Source organism: Phyllobates terribilis, unplaced genomic scaffold, assembly GCF_046119375.1.
Source record: "Phyllobates terribilis strain yellow unplaced genomic scaffold, ASM4611937v1 Scaffold_7__3_contigs__length_470593459, whole genome shotgun sequence".
In the NCBI taxonomy this organism is placed as follows: domain Eukaryota; kingdom Metazoa; phylum Chordata; class Amphibia; order Anura; family Dendrobatidae; genus Phyllobates; species Phyllobates terribilis.
This window is the reverse complement of record NW_027362767.1, coordinates 253878479-253900460: the sequence shown is the minus strand read 5'-3', so window position 1 is coordinate 253900460 and position 21982 is coordinate 253878479. Positions and strand designations below refer to the sequence as shown.

The window sequence follows — 21982 nt, the reverse complement described above, 5'->3', positions numbered from 1 at the left end:
CACAATATGTGATGTCACAGCTCACCTCCTCCTGTGCAATGACTGATAACACCTCTATATACAGTAGATAACACTTGATCGACCATTCACAATATGTGATGTCACAGCTCACCTCCTTCTGTACAATGACTGATAACATCTCTATATACAGTAGATAACACAGGATCCACCATTCACAATATGTGATGTCACAGCTCACCTCCTCCTGTACAATGACTGATAACACCTCTATATACAGTAGATAACACAGGATCCACCATTCACAATAGGTGATGGCACAGCTCACCTCCTCCTGTACAATGACTGATAACACCTCTATATACAGTAAATAACACAGGATCCACCATTCACAATAGGTGATGGCACAGCTCACCTCCTCCAGTACAATGACTGATAACACCTCTATATACAGTAGATAACACAGGATCCACCATTCACAATATGTGATGTCACAGCTCACCTCCTTCTGTACAATGACTGATAACATCTCTATATGCAGTAGATAACACAGGACCCACCACTCACAATATGTGATGTCACAGCTCACCTCCTCCTGTACAATGACTGATAACATCTCTATATACAGTAGATAACACAGGATCCACCATTCACAATATGTGATGTCACAGCTCACCTCCTCCTGTACAATGACTGATAACATCTCTATATGCAGTAGATAACACAGGATCCACCATTCACAATATGTGATGTCACAGCTCACCTCCTCCTGTACAATGACTGATAACACCTCTATATACAGTAGATAACACAGGATCCACCATTCACAATATGTGATATCACAGCTCACCTCCTCCTCCTGTACAATGACTGATAACACCTCTATATACAGTAGATAACACAGGATCCACCATTCACAATATGTGACGTCACAGCTCACCTCCTCCTGTACAATGACTGATAACACCTCTATATACAGTAGATAACACAGGATCCACCATTCACAATATGTGATATCACAGCTCACCTCCTCCTCCTGTACAATGACTGATAACACCTCTATATACAGTACATAACACAGGATCCACCATTCACAATAGGTGATGTCACAGCTCACCTCCTTCTGTACAATGACTGATAACACCTCTGTATACAGTAGATAACACAGGATCCACCATTCACAATAGGTGATATCACAGCTCACCTCCTTCTGTACAATGACTGATAACACCTCTGTATACAGTAGATAACACACCATCCACCATTCACAATAGGTGGTATCACAGCTCACCTCCTCCTCCTGTACAATGACTGATAACACCTCTATATACAGTAGATAACACAGGATCCACCATTCACAATAGGTGATATTACAGCTCACCTCCTTCTGTACAATGACTGATAACACCTCTGTATACAGTAGATAACACAGGATCCACCATTCACAATAGGTGATATCACAGCTCACCTCCTTCTGTACAATGACTGATAACATCTCTATATGCAGTAGATAACACAGGATCCACCATTCACAATATGTGACGTCACAGCTCACCTCCTCCTGTACAATGACTGATAACACCTCTATATACAGTAGATAACACAGGATCCACCATTCACAATATGTGATATCACATCTCACCTCCTCCTCCTGTACAATGACTGATAACACCTCTATATACAGTAGATAACACAGGATCCACCATTCACAATAGGTGATGTCACAGCTCACCTCCTCCTGTGCAATGACTGATAACACCTCTATATACAGTAGATAACACTGGATCCACCATTCACAATATGTGATGTCACAGCTCACCTCCTCCTGTACAATGACTGATAACATCTCTATATACAGTAGATAACACAGGATCCACCATTCACAATATGTGATGTCACAGCTCACCTCCTCCTGTAAAATGACTGATAACACTTCTATATACAGTAGATAACACAGGATCCACCATTAACAATAGGTGATGGCACAGCTCACCTCCTCCTGTACAATGACTGATAACACCTCTATATACAGTAGATAACACAGGATCCACCATTCACAATATGTGATGTCACAGCTCACCTCCTCCTGTACAATGACTGATAACACCTCTATATACAGTAGATAACACAGGATCTACCATTCACAATATGTGATGTCACTGCTCACCTCCTTCTGTACAATGACTGATAACATCTCTATATGCAGTAGATAACACAGGATCCACCATTCACAATATGTGATGTCACAGCTCACCTCCTCCTGTACAATGACTGATAACATCTCTATATGCAGTAGATAACACAGGATCCACCATTCACAATATGTGATGTCACAGCTCACCTCCTCCTGTACAATGACTGATAACACCTCTATATACAGTAGATAACACAGGATCCACCATTCACAATATGTGATATCACAGCTCACCTCCTCCTCCTGTACAATGACTGATAACACCTCTATATACAGTAGATAACACTTGATCCACCATTCACAATATGTGATGTCACAGCTCACCTCCTTCTGTACAATGACTGATAACATCTCTATATACAGTAGATAACACAGGATCCACCATTCACAATATGTGATATCACAGCTCACCTCCTCCTCCTGTACAATGACTGATAACACCTCTATATACAGTAGATAACACAGGATCCACCATTCACAATAGGTGATGTCATAGCTCACCTCCTCCTGTGCAATGACTGATAACACCTCTATATACAGTAGATAACACTGGATCCACCATTCACAATATGTGATGTCACAGCTCACCTCCTCCTGTACAATGACTGATAACATCTCTATATACAGTAGATAACACAGGATCCACCATTCACAATATGTGATGTCACAGCTCACCTCCTCCTGTACAATGACTGATAACACTTCTATATACAGTAGATAACACAGGATCCACCATTCACAATAGGTGATGGCACAGCTCACCTCCTCCTGTACAATGACTGATAACACCTCTATATACAGTAGATAACACAGGATCCACCATTCACAATATGTGATGTCACAGCTCACCTCCTCCTGTACAATGACTGATAACACCTCTATATACAGTAGATAACACAGGATCCACCATTCACAATATGTGATGTCACTGCTCACCTCCTTCTGTACAATGACTGATAACATCTCTATATGCAGTAGATAACACAGGATCCACCATTCACAATATGTGATGTCACAGCTCACCTCCTCCTGTACAATGACTGATAACATCTCTATATGCAGTAGATAACACAGGATCCACCATTCACAATATGTGATGTCACAGCTCACCTCCTCCTGTACAATGACTGATAACACCTCTATATACAGTAGATAACACAGGATCCACCATTCACAATATGTGATATCACAGCTCACCTCCTCCTCCTGTACAATGACTGATAACACCTCTATATACAGTAGATAACACTTGATCCACCATTCACAATATGTGATGTCACAGCTCACCTCCTTCTGTACAATGACTGATAACATCTCTATATACAGTAGATAACACAGGATCCACCATTCACAATATGTGATGTCACAGCTCACCTCCTCCTGTACAATGACTGATAACACCTCTATATACAGTAGATAACACAGGATCCACCATTCACAATAGGTGATGGCACAGCTCACCTCCTCCTGTACAATGACTGATAACACCTCTATATACAGTAAATAACACAGGATCCACCATTCACAATAGGTGATGGCACAGCTCACCTCCTCCAGTACAATGACTGATAACACCTCTATATACAGTAGATAACACAGGATCCACCATTCACAATATGTGATGTCACAGCTCACCTCCTTCTGTACAATGACTGATAACATCTCTATATGCAGTAGATAACACAGGATCCACCACTCACAATATGTGATGTCACAGCTCACCTCCTCCTGTACAATGACTGATAACATCTCTATATACAGTAGATAACACAGGATCCACCATTCACAATATGTGATGTCACAGCTCACCTCCTCCTGTACAATGACTGATAACATCTCTATATGCAGTAGATAACACAGGATCCACCATTCACAATATGTGATATCACAGCTCACCTCCTCCTCCTGTACAATGACTGATAACACCTCTATATACAGTAGATAACACAGGATCCACCATTCACAATATGTGACGTCACAGCTCACCTCCTCCTGTACAATGACTGATAACACCTCTATATACAGTAGATAACACAGGATCCACCATTCACAATATGTGATATCACAGCTCACCTCCTCCTCCTGTACAATGACTGATAACACCTCTATATACAGTACATAACACAGGATCCACCATTCACAATAGGTGATGTCACAGCTCACCTCCTTCTGTACAATGACTGATAACACCTCTGTATACAGTAGATAACACAGGATCCACCATTCACAATAGGTGATATCACAGCTCACCTCCTTCTGTACAATGACTGATAACACCTCTGTATACAGTAGATAACACACCATCCACCATTCACAATAGGTGGTATCACAGCTCACCTCCTCCTCCTGTACAATGACTGATAACACCTCTATATACAGTAGATAACACAGGATCCACCATTCACAATAGGTGATATTACAGCTCACCTCCTTCTGTACAATGACTGATAACACCTCTGTATACAGTAGATAACACAGGATCCACCATTCACAATAGGTGATATCACAGCTCACCTCCTTCTGTACAATGACTGATAACATCTCTATATGCAGTAGATAACACAGGATCCACCATTCACAATATGTGACGTCACAGCTCACCTCCTCCTGTACAATGACTGATAACACCTCTATATACAGTAGATAACACAGGATCCACCATTCACAATATGTGATATCACATCTCACCTCCTCCTCCTGTACAATGACTGATAACACCTCTATATACAGTAGATAACACAGGATCCACCATTCACAATAGGTGATGTCACAGCTCACCTCCTCCTGTGCAATGACTGATAACACCTCTATATACAGTAGATAACACTGGATCCACCATTCACAATATGTGATGTCACAGCTCACCTCCTCCTGTACAATGACTGATAACATCTCTATATACAGTAGATAACACAGGATCCACCATTCACAATATGTGATGTCACAGCTCACCTCCTCCTGTACAATGACTGATAACACTTCTATATACAGTAGATAACACAGGATCCACCATTAACAATAGGTGATGGCACAGCTCACCTCCTCCTGTACAATGACTGATAACACCTCTATATACAGTAGATAACACAGGATCCACCATTCACAATATGTGATGTCACAGCTCACCTCCTCCTGTACAATGACTGATAACACCTCTATATACAGTAGATAACACAGGATCTACCATTCACAATATGTGATGTCACTGCTCACCTCCTTCTGTACAATGACTGATAACATCTCTATATGCAGTAGATAACACAGGATCCACCATTCACAATATGTGATGTCACAGCTCACCTCCTCCTGTACAATGACTGATAACATCTCTATATGCAGTAGATAACACAGGATCCACCATTCACAATATGTGATGTCACAGCTCACCTCCTCCTGTACAATGACTGATAACACCTCTATATACAGTAGATAACACAGGATCCACCATTCACAATATGTGATATCACAGCTCACCTCCTCCTCCTGTACAATGACTGATAACACCTCTATATACAGTAGATAACACTTTATCCACCATTCACAATATGTGATGTCACAGCTCACCTCCTTCTGTACAATGACTGATAACATCTCTATATACAGTAGATAACACAGGATCCACCATTCACAATATGTGATATCACAGCTCACCTCCTCCTCCTGTACAATGACTGATAACACCTCTATATACAGTAGATAACACAGGATCCACCATTCACAATAAGTGATGTCATAGCTCACCTCCTCCTGTGCAATGACTGATAACACCTCTATATACAGTAGATAACACTGGATCCACCATTCACAATATGTGATGTCACAGCTCACCTCCTCCTGTACAATGACTGATAACATCTCTATATACAGTATATAACACAGGATCCACCATTCACAATATGTGATGTCACAGCTCACCTCCTCCTGTACAATGACTGATAACACTTCTATATACAGTAGATAACACAGGATCCACCATTCACAATAGGTGATGGCACAGCTCACCTCCTCCTGTACAATGACTGATAACACCTCTATATACAGTAGATAACACAGGATCCACCATTCACAATATGTGATGTCACAGCTCACCTCCTCCTGTACAATGACTGATAACACCTCTATATACAGTAGATAACACAGGATCCACCATTCACAATATGTGATGTCACTGCTCACCTCCTTCTGTACAATGACTGATAACATCTCTATATGCAGTAGATAACACAGGATCCACCATTCACAATATGTGATGTCACAGCTCACCTCCTCCTGTACAATGACTGATAACATCTCTATATGCAGTAGATAACACAGGATCCACCATTCACAATATGTGATGTCACAGCTCACCTCCTCCTGTACAATGACTGATAACACCTCTATATACAGTAGATAACACAGGATCCACCATTCACAATATGTGATATCACAGCTCACCTCCTCCTCCTGTACAATGACTGATAACACCTCTATATACAGTAGATAACACTTGATCCACCATTCACAATATGTGATGTCACAGCTCACCTCCTTCTGTACAATGACTGATAACATCTCTATATACAGTAGATAACACAGGATCCACCATTCACAATATGTGATGTCACAGCTCACCTCCTCCTGTACAATGACTGATAACACCTCTATATACAGTAGATAACACAGGATCCACCATTCACAATAGGTGATGGCACAGCTCACCTCCTCCTGTACAATGACTGATAACACCTCTATATACAGTAAATAACACAGGATCCACCATTCACAATAGGTGATGGCACAGCTCACCTCCTCCAGTACAATGACTGATAACACCTCTATATACAGTAGATAACACAGGATCCACCATTCACAATATGTGATGTCACAGCTCACCTCCTTCTGTACAATGACTGATAACATCTCTATATGCAGTAGATAACACAGGATCCACCACTCACAATATGTGATGTCACAGCTCACCTCCTCCTGTACAATGACTGATAACATCTCTATATACAGTAGATAACACAGGATCCACCATTCACAATATGTGATGTCACAGCTCACCTCCTCCTGTACAATGACTGATAACATCTCTATATGCAGTAGATAACACAGGATCCACCATTCACAATATGTGATGTCACAGCTCACCTCCTCCTGTACAATGACTGATAACACCTCTATATACAGTAGATAACACAGGATCCACCATTCACAATATGTGATATCACAGCTCACCTCCTCCTCCTGTACAATGACTGATAACACCTCTATATACAGTACATAACACAGGATCCACCATTCACAATAGGTGATGTCACAGCTCACCTCCTTCTGTACAATGACTGATAACACCTCTGTATACAGTAGATAACACAGGATCCACCATTCACAATAGGTGATATCACAGCTCACCTCCTTCTGTACAATGACTGATAACACCTCTGTATACAGTAGATAACACAGGATCCACCATTCACAATAGGTGGTATCACAGCTCACCTCCTCCTCCTGTACAATGACTGATAACACCTCTATATACAGTAGATAACACAGGATCCACCATTCACAATATGTGATGTCACAGCTCACCTCCTCCTGTACAATGACTGATAACACCTCTATATACAGTAGATAACACAGGATCCACCATTCACAATATGTGATGTCACTGCTCACCTCCTTCTGTACAATGACTGATAACATCTCTATATGCAGTAGATAACACAGGATCCACCATTCACAATATGTGATGTCACAGCTCACCTCCTCCTGTACAATGACTGATAACATCTCTATATGCAGTAGATAACACAGGATCCACCATTCACAATATGTGATGTCACAGCTCACCTCCTCCTGTACAATGACTGATAACACCTCTATATACAGTAGATAACACAGGATCCACCATTCACAATATGTGATATCACAGCTCACCTCCTCCTCCTGTACAATGACTGATAACACCTCTATATACAGTAGATAACACTTGATCCACCATTCACAATATGTGATGTCACAGCTCACCTCCTTCTGTACAATGACTGATAACATCTCTATATACAGTAGATAACACAGGATCCACCATTCACAATATGTGATATCACAGCTCACCTCCTCCTCCTGTACAATGACTGATAACACCTCTATATACAGTAGATAACACAGGATCCACCATTCACAATAGGTGATGTCACAGCTCACCTCCTCCTGTGCAATGACTGATAACACCTCTATATACAGTAGATAACACTGGATCCACCATTCACAATATGTGATGTCACAGCTCACCTCCTCCTGTACAATGACTGATAACACCTCTATATACAGTAGATAACACAGGATCCACCATTCACAATATGTGATGTCACTGCTCACCTCCTTCTGTACAATGACTGATAACATCTCTATATGCAGTAGATAACACAGGATCCACCATTCACAATATGTGATGTCACAGCTCACCTCCTCCTGTACAATGACTGATAACATCTCTATATGCAGTAGATAACACAGGATCCACCATTCACAATATGTGATGTCACAGCTCACCTCCTCCTGTACAATGACTGATAACACCTCTATATACAGTAGATAACACAGGATCCACCATTCACAATATGTGATATCACAGCTCACCTCCTCCTCCTGTACAATGACTGATAACACCTCTATATACAGTAGATAACACTTGATCCACCATTCACAATATGTGATGTCACAGCTCACCTCCTTCTGTACAATGACTGATAACATCTCTATATACAGTAGATAACACAGGATCCACCATTCACAATATGTGATGTCACAGCTCACCTCCTCCTGTACAATGACTGATAACACCTCTATATACAGTAGATAACACAGGATCCACCATTCACAATAGGTGATGGCACAGCTCACCTCCTCCTGTACAATGACTGATAACACCTCTATATACAGTAAATAACACAGGATCCACCATTCACAATAGGTGATGGCACAGCTCACCTCCTCCAGTACAATGACTGATAACACCTCTATATACAGTAGATAACACAGGATCCACCATTCACAATATGTGATGTCACAGCTCACCTCCTTCTGTACAATGACTGATAACATCTCTATATGCAGTAGATAACACAGGATCCACCACTCACAATATGTGATGTCACAGCTCACCTCCTCCTGTACAATGACTGATAACATCTCTATATACAGTAGATAACACAGGATCCACCATTCACAATATGTGATGTCACAGCTCACCTCCTCCTGTACAATGACTGATAACATCTCTATATGCAGTAGATAACACAGGATCCACCATTCACAATATGTGATGTCACAGCTCACCTCCTCCTGTACAATGACTGATAACACCTCTATATACAGTAGATAACACAGGATCCACCATTCACAATATGTGATATCACAGCTCACCTCCTCCTCCTGTACAATGACTGATAACACCTCTATATACAGTAGATAACACAGGATCCACCATTCACAATATGTGACGTCACAGCTCACCTCCTCCTGTACAATGACTGATAACACCTCTATATACAGTAGATAACACAGGATCCACCATTCACAATATGTGATATCACAGCTCACCTCCTCCTCCTGTACAATGACTGATAACACCTCTATATACAGTACATAACACAGGATCCACCATTCACAATAGGTGATGTCACAGCTCACCTCCTTCTGTACAATGACTGATAACACCTCTGTATACAGTAGATAACACAGGATCCACCATTCACAATAGGTGATATCACAGCTCACCTCCTTCTGTACAATGACTGATAACACCTCTGTATACAGTAGATAACACAGGATCCACCATTCACAATAGGTGGTATCACAGCTCACCTCCTCCTCCTGTACAATGACTGATAACACCTCTATATACAGTAGATAACACAGGATCCACCATTCACAATAGGTGATATTACAGCTCACCTCCTTCTGTACAATGACTGATAACACCTCTGTATACAGTAGATAACACAGGATCCACCATTCACAATAGGTGATATCACAGCTCACCTCCTTCTGTACAATGACTGATAATATCTCTATATGCAGTAGATAACACAGGATCCACCATTCACAATATGTGACGTCACAGCTCACCTCCTCCTGTACAATGACTGATAACACCTCTATATACAGTAGATAACACAGGATCCACCATTCACAATATGTGATGTCACAGCTCACCTCCTCCTGTACAATGACTGATAACATCTCTATATGCAGTAGATAACACAGGATCCACCATTCACAATATGTGATGTCACAGCTCACCTCCTTCTGTAAAATGACTGATAACATCTCTATATGCAGTAGATAACACAGGATCCACCATTCACAATATGTAATGTCACAGCTCACCTCCTCCTGTACAATGACTGATAACATCTCTATATACAGTAGATAACACAGGATCCACCATTCACAATATGTGATATCACAGCTCACCTCCTTCTGTACAATGACTGATAACATCTCTATATGCAGTAGATAACACAGGATCCACCATTCACAATATGTGACGTCACAGCTCACCTCCTCCTGTACAATGACTGATAACACCTCTATATACAGTAGATAACACAGGATCCACCATTCACAATATGTGATATCACAGCTCACCTCCTCCTCCTGTACAATGACTGATAACACCTCTATATACAGTAGATAACACAGGATCCACCATTCACAATAGGTGATGTCACAGCTCACCTCCTCCTGTGCAATGACTGATAACACCTCTATATACAGTAGATAACACTGGATCCACCATTCACAATATGTGATGTCACAGCTCACCTCCTTCTGTACAATGACTGATAACATCTCTATATACAGTAGATAACACAGGATCCACCATTCACAATATGTGATGTCACAGCTCACCTCCTCCTGTACAATGACTGATAACACTTCTATATACAGTAGATAACACAGGATCCACCATTCACAATAGGTGATGGCACAGCTCACCTCCTCCTGTACAATGACTGATAACACCTCTATATACAGTAGATAACACAGGATCCACCATTCACAATATGTGATGTCACAGCTCACCTCCTCCTGTACAATGACTGATAACACCTCTATATACAGTAGATAACACAGGATCCACCATTCACAATATGTGATATCACAGCTCACCTCCTCCTCCTGTACAATGACTGATAACACCTCTATATACAGTAGATAACACTTGATCCACCATTCACAATATGTGATGTCACTGCTCACCTCCTTCTGTACAATGACTGATAACATCTCTATATGCAGTAGATAACACAGGATCCACCATTCACAATATGTGATGTCACAGCTCACCTCCTCCTGTACAATGACTGATAACATCTCTATATGCAGTAGATAACACAGGATCCACCATTCACAATATGTGATGTCACAGCTCACCTCCTCCTGTACAATGACTGATAACACCTCTATATACAGTAGATAACACAGGATCCACCATTCACAATATGTGATATCACAGCTCACCTCCTCCTCCTGTACAATGACTGATAACACCTCTATATACAGTAGATAACACTTGATCCACCATTCACAATATGTGATGTCACAGCTCACCTCCTTCTGTACAATGACTGATAACATCTCTATATACAGTAGATAACACAGGATCCACCATTCACAATATGTGATGTCACAGCTCACCTCCTCCTGTACAATGACTGATAACACCTCTATATACAGTAGATAACACAGGATCCACCATTCACAATAGGTGATGGCACAGCTCACCTCCTCCTGTACAATGACTGATAACACCTCTATATACAGTAAATAACACAGGATCCACCATTCACAATAGGTGATGGCACAGCTCACCTCCTCCAGTACAATGACTGATAACACCTCTATATACAGTAGATAACACAGGATCCACCATTCACAATATGTGATGTCACAGCTCACCTCCTTCTGTACAATGACTGATAACATCTCTATATGCAGTAGATAACACAGGATCCACCACTCACAATATGTGATGTCACAGCTCACCTCCTCCTGTACAATGACTGATAACATCTCTATATACAGTAGATAACACAGGATCCACCATTCACAATATGTGATGTCACAGCTCACCTCCTCCTGTACAATGACTGATAACATCTCTATATGCAGTAGATAACACAGGATCCACCATTCACAATATGTGATGTCACAGCTCACCTCCTCCTGTACAATGACTGATAACACCTCTATATACAGTAGATAACACAGGATCCACCATTCACAATATGTGATATCACAGCTCACCTCCTCCTCCTGTACAATGACTGATAACACCTCTATATACAGTACATAACACAGGATCCACCATTCACAATAGGTGATGTCACAGCTCACCTCCTTCTGTACAATGACTGATAACACCTCTGTATACAGTAGATAACACAGGATCCACCATTCACAATAGGTGATATCACAGCTCACCTCCTTCTGTACAATGACTGATAACACCTCTGTATACAGTAGATAACACAGGATCCACCATTCACAATAGGTGGTATCACAGCTCACCTCCTCCTCCTGTACAATGACTGATAACACCTCTATATACAGTAGATAACACAGGATCCACCATTCACAATATGTGATGTCACAGCTCACCTCCTCCTGTACAATGACTGATAACACCTCTATATACAGTAGATAACACAGGATCCACCATTCACAATATGTGATGTCACTGCTCACCTCCTTCTGTACAATGACTGATAACATCTCTATATGCAGTAGATAACACAGGATCCACCATTCACAATATGTGATGTCACAGCTCACCTCCTCCTGTACAATGACTGATAACATCTCTATATGCAGTAGATAACACAGGATCCACCATTCACAATATGTGATGTCACAGCTCACCTCCTCCTGTACAATGACTGATAACACCTCTATATACAGTAGATAACACAGGATCCACCATTCACAATATGTGATATCACAGCTCACCTCCTCCTCCTGTACAATGACTGATAACACCTCTATATACAGTAGATAACACTTGATCCACCATTCACAATATGTGATGTCACAGCTCACCTCCTTCTGTACAATGACTGATAACATCTCTATATACAGTAGATAACACAGGATCCACCATTCACAATATGTGATATCACAGCTCACCTCCTCCTCCTGTACAATGACTGATAACACCTCTATATACAGTAGATAACACAGGATCCACCATTCACAATAGGTGATGTCACAGCTCACCTCCTCCTGTGCAATGACTGATAACACCTCTATATACAGTAGATAACACTGGATCCACCATTCACAATATGTGATGTCACAGCTCACCTCCTCCTGTACAATGACTGATAACATCTCTATATACAGTAGATAACACAGGATCCACCATTCACAATATGTGATGTCACAGCTCACCTCCTCCTGTACAATGACTGATAACACTTCTATATACAGTAGATAACACAGGATCCACCATTCACAATAGGTGATGGCACAGCTCACCTCCTCCTGTACAATGACTGATAACACCTCTATATACAGTAGATAACACAGGATCCACCATTCACAATATGTGATGTCACAGCTCACCTCCTCCTGTACAATGACTGATAACACCTCTATATACAGTAGATAACACAGGATCCACCATTCACAATATGTGATGTCACTGCTCACCTCCTTCTGTACAATGACTGATAACATCTCTATATGCAGTAGATAACACAGGATCCACCATTCACAATATGTGATGTCACAGCTCACCTCCTCCTGTACAATGACTGATAACATCTCTATATGCAGTAGATAACACAGGATCCACCATTCACAATATGTGATGTCACAGCTCACCTCCTCCTGTACAATGACTGATAACACCTCTATATACAGTAGATAACACAGGATCCACCATTCACAATATGTGATATCACAGCTCACCTCCTCCTCCTGTACAATGACTGATAACACCTCTATATACAGTAGATAACACTTGATCCACCATTCACAATATGTGATGTCACAGCTCACCTCCTTCTGTACAATGACTGATAACATCTCTATATACAGTAGATAACACAGGATCCACCATTCACAATATGTGATGTCACAGCTCACCTCCTCCTGTACAATGACTGATAACACCTCTATATACAGTAGATAACACAGGATCCACCATTCACAATAGGTGATGGCACAGCTCACCTCCTCCTGTACAATGACTGATAACACCTCTATATACAGTAAATAACACAGGATCCACCATTCACAATAGGTGATGGCACAGCTCACCTCCTCCAGTACAATGACTGATAACACCTCTATATACAGTAGATAACACAGGATCCACCATTCACAATATGTGATGTCACAGCTCACCTCCTTCTGTACAATGACTGATAACATCTCTATATGCAGTAGATAACACAGGATCCACCACTCACAATATGTGATGTCACAGCTCACCTCCTCCTGTACAATGACTGATAACATCTCTATATACAGTAGATAACACAGGATCCACCATTCACAATATGTGATGTCACAGCTCACCTCCTCCTGTACAATGACTGATAACATCTCTATATGCAGTAGATAACACAGGATCCACCATTCACAATATGTGATGTCACAGCTCACCTCCTCCTGTACAATGACTGATAACACCTCTATATACAGTAGATAACACAGGATCCACCATTCACAATATGTGATATCACAGCTCACCTCCTCCTCCTGTACAATGACTGATAACACCTCTATATACAGTAGATAACACAGGATCCACCATTCACAATATGTGACGTCACAGCTCACCTCCTCCTGTACAATGACTGATAACACCTCTATATACAGTAGATAACACAGGATCCACCATTCACAATATGTGATATCACAGCTCACCTCCTCCTCCTGTACAATGACTGATAACACCTCTATATACAGTAGATAACACTTGATCCACCATTCACAATATGTGATGTCACAGCTCACCTCCTTCTGTACAATGACTGATAACATCTCTATATACAGTAGATAACACTTGATCCACCATTCACAATATGTGATGTCACAGCTCACCTCCTTCTGTACAATGACTGATAACATCTCTATATACAGTAGATAACACAGGATCCACCATTCACAATATGTGATATCACAGCTCACCTCCTCCTCCTGTACAATGACTGATAACACCTCTATATACAGTAGATAACACAGGATCCACCATTCACAATAGGTGATGTCACAGCTCACCTCCTCCTGTGCAATGACTGATAACACCTCTATATACAGTAGATAACACTGGATCCACCATTCACAATATGTGATGTCACAGCTCACCTCCTCCTGTACAATGACTGATAACATCTCTATATACAGTAGATAACACAGGATCCACCATTCACAATATGTGATGTCACAGCTCACCTCCTCCTGTACAATGACTGATAACACTTCTATATACAGTAGATAACACAGGATCCACCATTCACAATAGGTGATGGCACAGCTCACCTCCTCCTGTACAATGACTGATAACACCTCTATATACAGTAGATAACACAGGATCCACCATTCACAATATGTGATGTCACAGCTCACCTCCTCCTGTACAATGACTGATAACACCTCTATATACAGTAGATAACACAGGATCCACCATTCACAATATGTGATGTCACTGCTCACCTCCTTCTGTACAATGACTGATAACATCTCTATATGCAGTAGATAACACAGGATCCACCATTCACAATATGTGATGTCACAGCTCACCTCCTCCTGTACAATGACTGATAACATCTCTATATGCAGTAGATAACACAGGATCCACCATTCACAATATGTGATGTCACAGCTCACCTCCTCCTGTACAATGACTGATAACACCTCTATATACAGTAGATAACACAGGATCCACCATTCACAATATGTGATATCACAGCTCACCTCCTCCTCCTGTACAATGACTGATAACACCTCTATATACAGTAGATAACACTTGATCCACCATTCACAATATGTGATGTCACAGCTCACCTCCTTCTGTACAATGACTGATAACATCTCTATATACAGTAGATAACACAGGATCCACCATTCACAATATGTGATGTCACAGCTCACCTCCTCCTGTACAATGACTGATAACACCTCTATATACAGTAGATAACACAGGATCCACCATTCACAATAGGTGATGGCACAGCTCACCTCCTCCTGTACAATGACTGATAACACCTCTATATACAGTAAATAACACAGGATCCACCATTCACAATAGGTGATGGCACAGCTCACCTCCTCCAGTACAATGACTGATAACACCTCTATATACAGTAGATAACACAGGATCCACCATTCACAATATGTGATGTCACAGCTCACCTCCTTCTGTACAATGACTGATAACATCTCTATATGCAGTAGATAACACAGGATCCACCACTCACAATATGTGATGTCACAGCTCACCTCCTCCTGTACAATGACTGATAACATCTCTATATACAGTAGATAACACAGGATCCACCATTCACAATATGTGATGTCACAGCTCACCTCCTCCTGTACAATGACTGATAACATCTCTATATGCAGTAGATAACACAGGATCCACCATTCACAATATGTGATGTCACAGCTCACCTCCTCCTGTACAATGACTGATAACACCTCTATATACAGTAGATAACACAGGATCCACCATTCACAATATGTGATATCACAGCTCACCTCCTCCTCCTGTACAATGACTGATAACACCTCTATATACAGTAGATAACACAGGATCCACCATTCACAATATGTGACGTCACAGCTCACCTCCTCCTGTACAATGACTGATAACACCTCTATATACAGTAGATAACACAGGATCCACCATTCACAATATGTGATATCACAGCTCACCTCCTCCTCCTGTACAATGACTGATAACACCTCTATATACAGTACATAACACAGGATCCACCATTCACAATAGGTGATGTCACAGCTCACCTCCTTCTGTACAATGACTGATAACACCTCTGTATACAGTAGATAACACAGGATCCACCATTCACAATAGGTGATATCACAGCTCACCTCCTTCTGTACAATGACTGATAACACCTCTGTATACAGTAGATAACACAGGATCCACCATTCACAATAGGTGGTATCACAGCTCACCTCCTCCTCCTGTACAATGACTGATAACACCTCTATATACAGTAGATAACACAGGATCCACCATTCACAATAGGTGATATTACAGCTCACCTCCTTCTGTACAATGACTGATAACACCTCTGTATACAGTAGATAACACAGGATCCACCATTCACAATAGGTGATATCACAGCTCACCTCCTTCTGTACAATGACTGATAACATCTCTATATGCAGTAGATAACACAGGATCCACCATTCACAATATGTGACGTCACAGCTCACCTCCTCCTGTACAATGACTGATAACACCTCTATATACAGTAGATAACACAGGATCCACCACTCACAATATGTGATGTCACAGCTCACCTCCTCCTGTACAATGACTGATAACATCTCTATATGCAGTAGATAACACAGGATCCACCATTCACAATATGTGATGTCACAGCTCACCTCCTTCTGTAAAATGACTGATAACATCTCTATATGCAGTAGATAACACAGGATCCACCATTCACAATATGTAATGTCACAGCTCACCTCCTCCTGTACAATGACTGATAACATCTCTATATACAGTAGATAACACAGGATCCACCATTCACAATATGTGATATCACAGCTCACCTCCTTCTGTACAATGACTGATAACATCTCTATATGCAGTAGATAACACAGGATCCACCATTCACAATATGTGACGTCACAGCTCACCTCCTCCTGTACAATGACTGATAACACCTCTATATACAGTAGATAACACAGGATCCACCATTCACAATATGTGATATCACAGCTCACCTCCTCCTCCTGTACAATGACTGATAACACCTCTATATACAGTAGATAACACAGGATCCACCATTCACAATAGGTGATGTCACAGCTCACCTCCTCCTGTGCAATGACTGATAACACCTCTATATACAGTAGATAACACTGGATCCACCATTCACAATATGTGATGTCACAGCTCACCTCCTTCTGTACAATGACTGATAACATCTCTATATACAGTAGATAACACAGGATCCACCATTCACAATATGTGATGTCACAGCTCACCTCCTCCTGTACAATGACTGATAACACTTCTATATACAGTAGATAACACAGGATCCACCATTCACAATAGGTGATGGCACAGCTCACCTCCTCCTGTACAATGACTGATAACACCTCTATATACAGTAGATAACACAGGATCCACCATTCACAATATGTGATGTCACAGCTCACCTCCTCCTGTACAATGACTGATAACACCTCTATATACAGTAGATAACACAGGATCCACCATTCACAATATGTGATATCACAGCTCACCTCCTCCTCCTGTACAATGACTGATAACTAGTGTTGAGCGATACCTTCCGATATCAGGAAATGTCGTATCGGATTGGATCGGGCCGATACCCAAAAAGTATCGGATATCGCCGATTCCGATACCGGAAACCAATGCAAGTCAATGGGACACAAATATCGGAATGAAAATAAACCCTTTCTTTCCTTGTAGGTTAATTCTACATGAAGTAAAACAACTAAGAATAATGTAGAATGACATGAAAAGCCGGCAATTCATCAGCGGCATACACCGGTACCCGACAATTTACAACAGAAAGAATAGAGCATCACACATAGATTAGATAGATAGAAACATGTCAGTCACATATATATGAAGTACTGTGATAGTGTTGCTTACTGTACTTGTCATTTAGTGTAAAGGATTTATTAAAAAAAATATTAGTGTTTTCGTGCACCGTCTCTTTAAAAAAGCCGGCCGGCAATTCAGCAGCGGTACCCGACAATTTATAACAGACAGAATATAGCTTCACACATAGATTAGATAGATAGAAACATGTCAGCCACATATATAAGAAGTACAGTGACAGTGTTGCTTACTGTACTTGTCATTTAGTGTAAAGGATTTATTTAAAAAAATAATAGTGTTTTCATGCACCGTCTCTTTAAGAAAGCCGGCCGGCAATTCAGCATCTGTACCCGACAATTTAGAATAGAAAGAATAGAGAATCACACATAGATTAGATAGATAGAAACATGTCAGTCACATATATATGAAGTACAGTGATAGTGTTGATTACTGTACTTGTCATTTAGTGTTAAAATAAAGGATTTATTTAAAAAAAAATTGGCGTGGGGTTCCCCTTAATTTTAGGCTCTAGCGGAGGTTAAGCAGACAGCTGGGGCAAATGTTTGAAGCCTGGGAAGGGGGTAATACCCACGGAGCTTCCCAGGCTACTAATATCAGTCCCCAGCTGAATACCTAGCCTTTACTAGCTATTAAAATGGGGGAACCCCCCAAAAAAAATAACGTGGGGTCCCCCCTAATTTAATAGCTAGCACAGGCTAGGCAGACAGCTGGGGGCTGATATTAATAGCCCAGGAAGGGTGCCATGAATATTGGCCCCCTCCCAGGCTAGAAACACCAGCCGTCAGCCGCCCCAGAAATGGCGCATCCATAGGATGCGCCAATTCTGGCACTTAGCCTCGCTCTTCCACGCTGCCCTGGTGCGGTGGCAGGGGGTAATAGGGCTGGGGTTGATGTCAGCTTATAATGCCAGCTGACATCAAGCCCAGGTTACTAATGGAGAGGCGTCTATAAGACACCCCCATTACTAACCCCATAGTCAAAGTTAAAAGAAAACACAACACCCAGAATAAAGTCCTTTAATTGAAATAAAGACACAATCCTTTATTGTTCTAAATTAAACCATACTTACCATCACGCCCATTCCAGCTGAAGCCAACGATCTCCTGCAATAAAAGTAAAATAATAAAGCAACCTCATCCTTACCTTTCCATGGTTCCCACGACAGCTTCAGCTCTGCTACATCGAGATGACAGGCTGGACCGCAGCAGAACGCTGCCATCCAGCCTGTCATCCCGCAGACACTGAGAAGCGCAGGCATGCTTGCGCTCTGCAGTGTCTGGCTGTGACGGCATAAAGATGAGACGAGTTCATGTCCAATGAACTCAGCTCACCTCATGCACGTCACTGACAGCGTGGGAAAATTCTCATGCTGAAGTGCTGAGTGCAGGAGAATTTTCCCACGCTGTCAGTGACGTACATGAGGTGAGCTGAGTTCATTGGACATGACCTCGGCTCATCTGGATGCCGTCACAGCCAGACACTGAGGAGTGGAAGTATGCCTGCGCTTCTCAGTGTCTGCGGGATGACAGGATGGATGGCAGCGTTCTGCTGCGGTCCAGCCTGTCATCTCAATGTAGCAGAGCTGAAGCTGTCGTGGGAGCCATGGAAAGGTAAGGATGATGTTGCTTTATTATTTTACTTTTATTGCAGGAGATCGTTGGCTTCAGCTGGAATGGGCGTGATGGTAAGTATGGTTTAATTTAGAACAATAAAGAATTGTGTCTTTATTTCAATTAAAGGACTTTTTTCTGGGTGTTGTGTTTTTTTAAATACTTTACTAGAAATTCATGGTGGTCATGTCTAATATTGGCGTGACCCCATGAATTTCGGGCTTAGGGCCAGCTGATAATGCCAAGCTGGCCTTAACCCCTTTATTACCCAGTGAGCCACCGCACCAGGGCCCTGGATGAGTTGGGTACAGCGCCAGAAGATGGCGCTTCTATGAACGCGCCATTTTCTGGGGCGGCTGCGGACTGTAATTTGCAGCGGGGGTGGCCCAGAAAGCTTGGGTCTCCCTGCGCTGCGGATTCCAGCCCCCAGCTGCCTAGTTGTACCTGGCTGGACACAAAAACAGGGCGAAGCCCCACGCATTTTTTTTTTAAATTATTTCATGAAATTCATGGAATAATTAAGAAAAAAAGGGCTTCCCTATATTGTTGTGTCCAACCAGGTACAAATAGGCAGCTGGTGGTTGGGGGCAGCCCATTCCTGCCTGCTGTACCTGGCTGGACACAAATATAGTGCGAAGCCCCACGTCAATTTTTTTTAAATTATTTCATGAAATAATTTTTTTAAAAAAGGGCTTCCCTATATTGTTGTGTCCGGCCAGGTACAAATAGGCAGCTGGTGGTTGGGGGCAGCCTGTTCCTGCCTGCTGTACCTGGCTGGACACAAATATAGGGCGAAGCCCCACGTCAATTTTTTTTAAAATAAATCCTTTATTTTAACACTAAATGACATTTGAGGAGTTAATAAAGATGCAGTCCCTAAATTATTATTTATTTTTTAATTAATTTTTCCCAAAACTTTTGACGTGGGCTTCGCCATATTTTTGTATGCCAGCCAGGTACAGCATCCAGCTTCTATGAACGCGCCATTTTCCGGGGTGGCTGCGGACTGCAATTTTCAGCGGGGGGGGGGGGCAGAAAGCTTGGGCCTCCCTGCGCTGCAGATTCCATCCCCCAGCTGCCTAGTTGTACCTGGCTGGACACAAAAATAGGGAGAAGCTTCAAGTATTTTTTTTTTTAATTATTTCATGAAATTCATATATTTGTGTCCAGTCAGGTACAGCAGGCAGGAACGGGCTGCCCCCAACCACCAGCTGCCTATTTGTACCTAGCCGGACACAACAATATAGGGAAGCCCTTTTTTTCTTAATTATTCCATGAATTTCATGAAATAATTAAAAAAAAAAAAACGTGGAGCTTCTCCCTATTTTTGTGTCCAGCCAGGTACAACTAGGCAGC

The 21982-nt window shown here is 41.7% G+C and overlaps 1 protein-coding gene across 7 annotated transcripts in view; it reads left to right on the top strand.

The window, feature by feature from the left end:
• Positions 1–21982, top strand: part of CACNA1B (calcium voltage-gated channel subunit alpha1 B) — a 517223-nt gene that overhangs the window by 290874 nt on the left and 204367 nt on the right. The gene's annotated exons all lie outside the window — the stretch shown is intronic.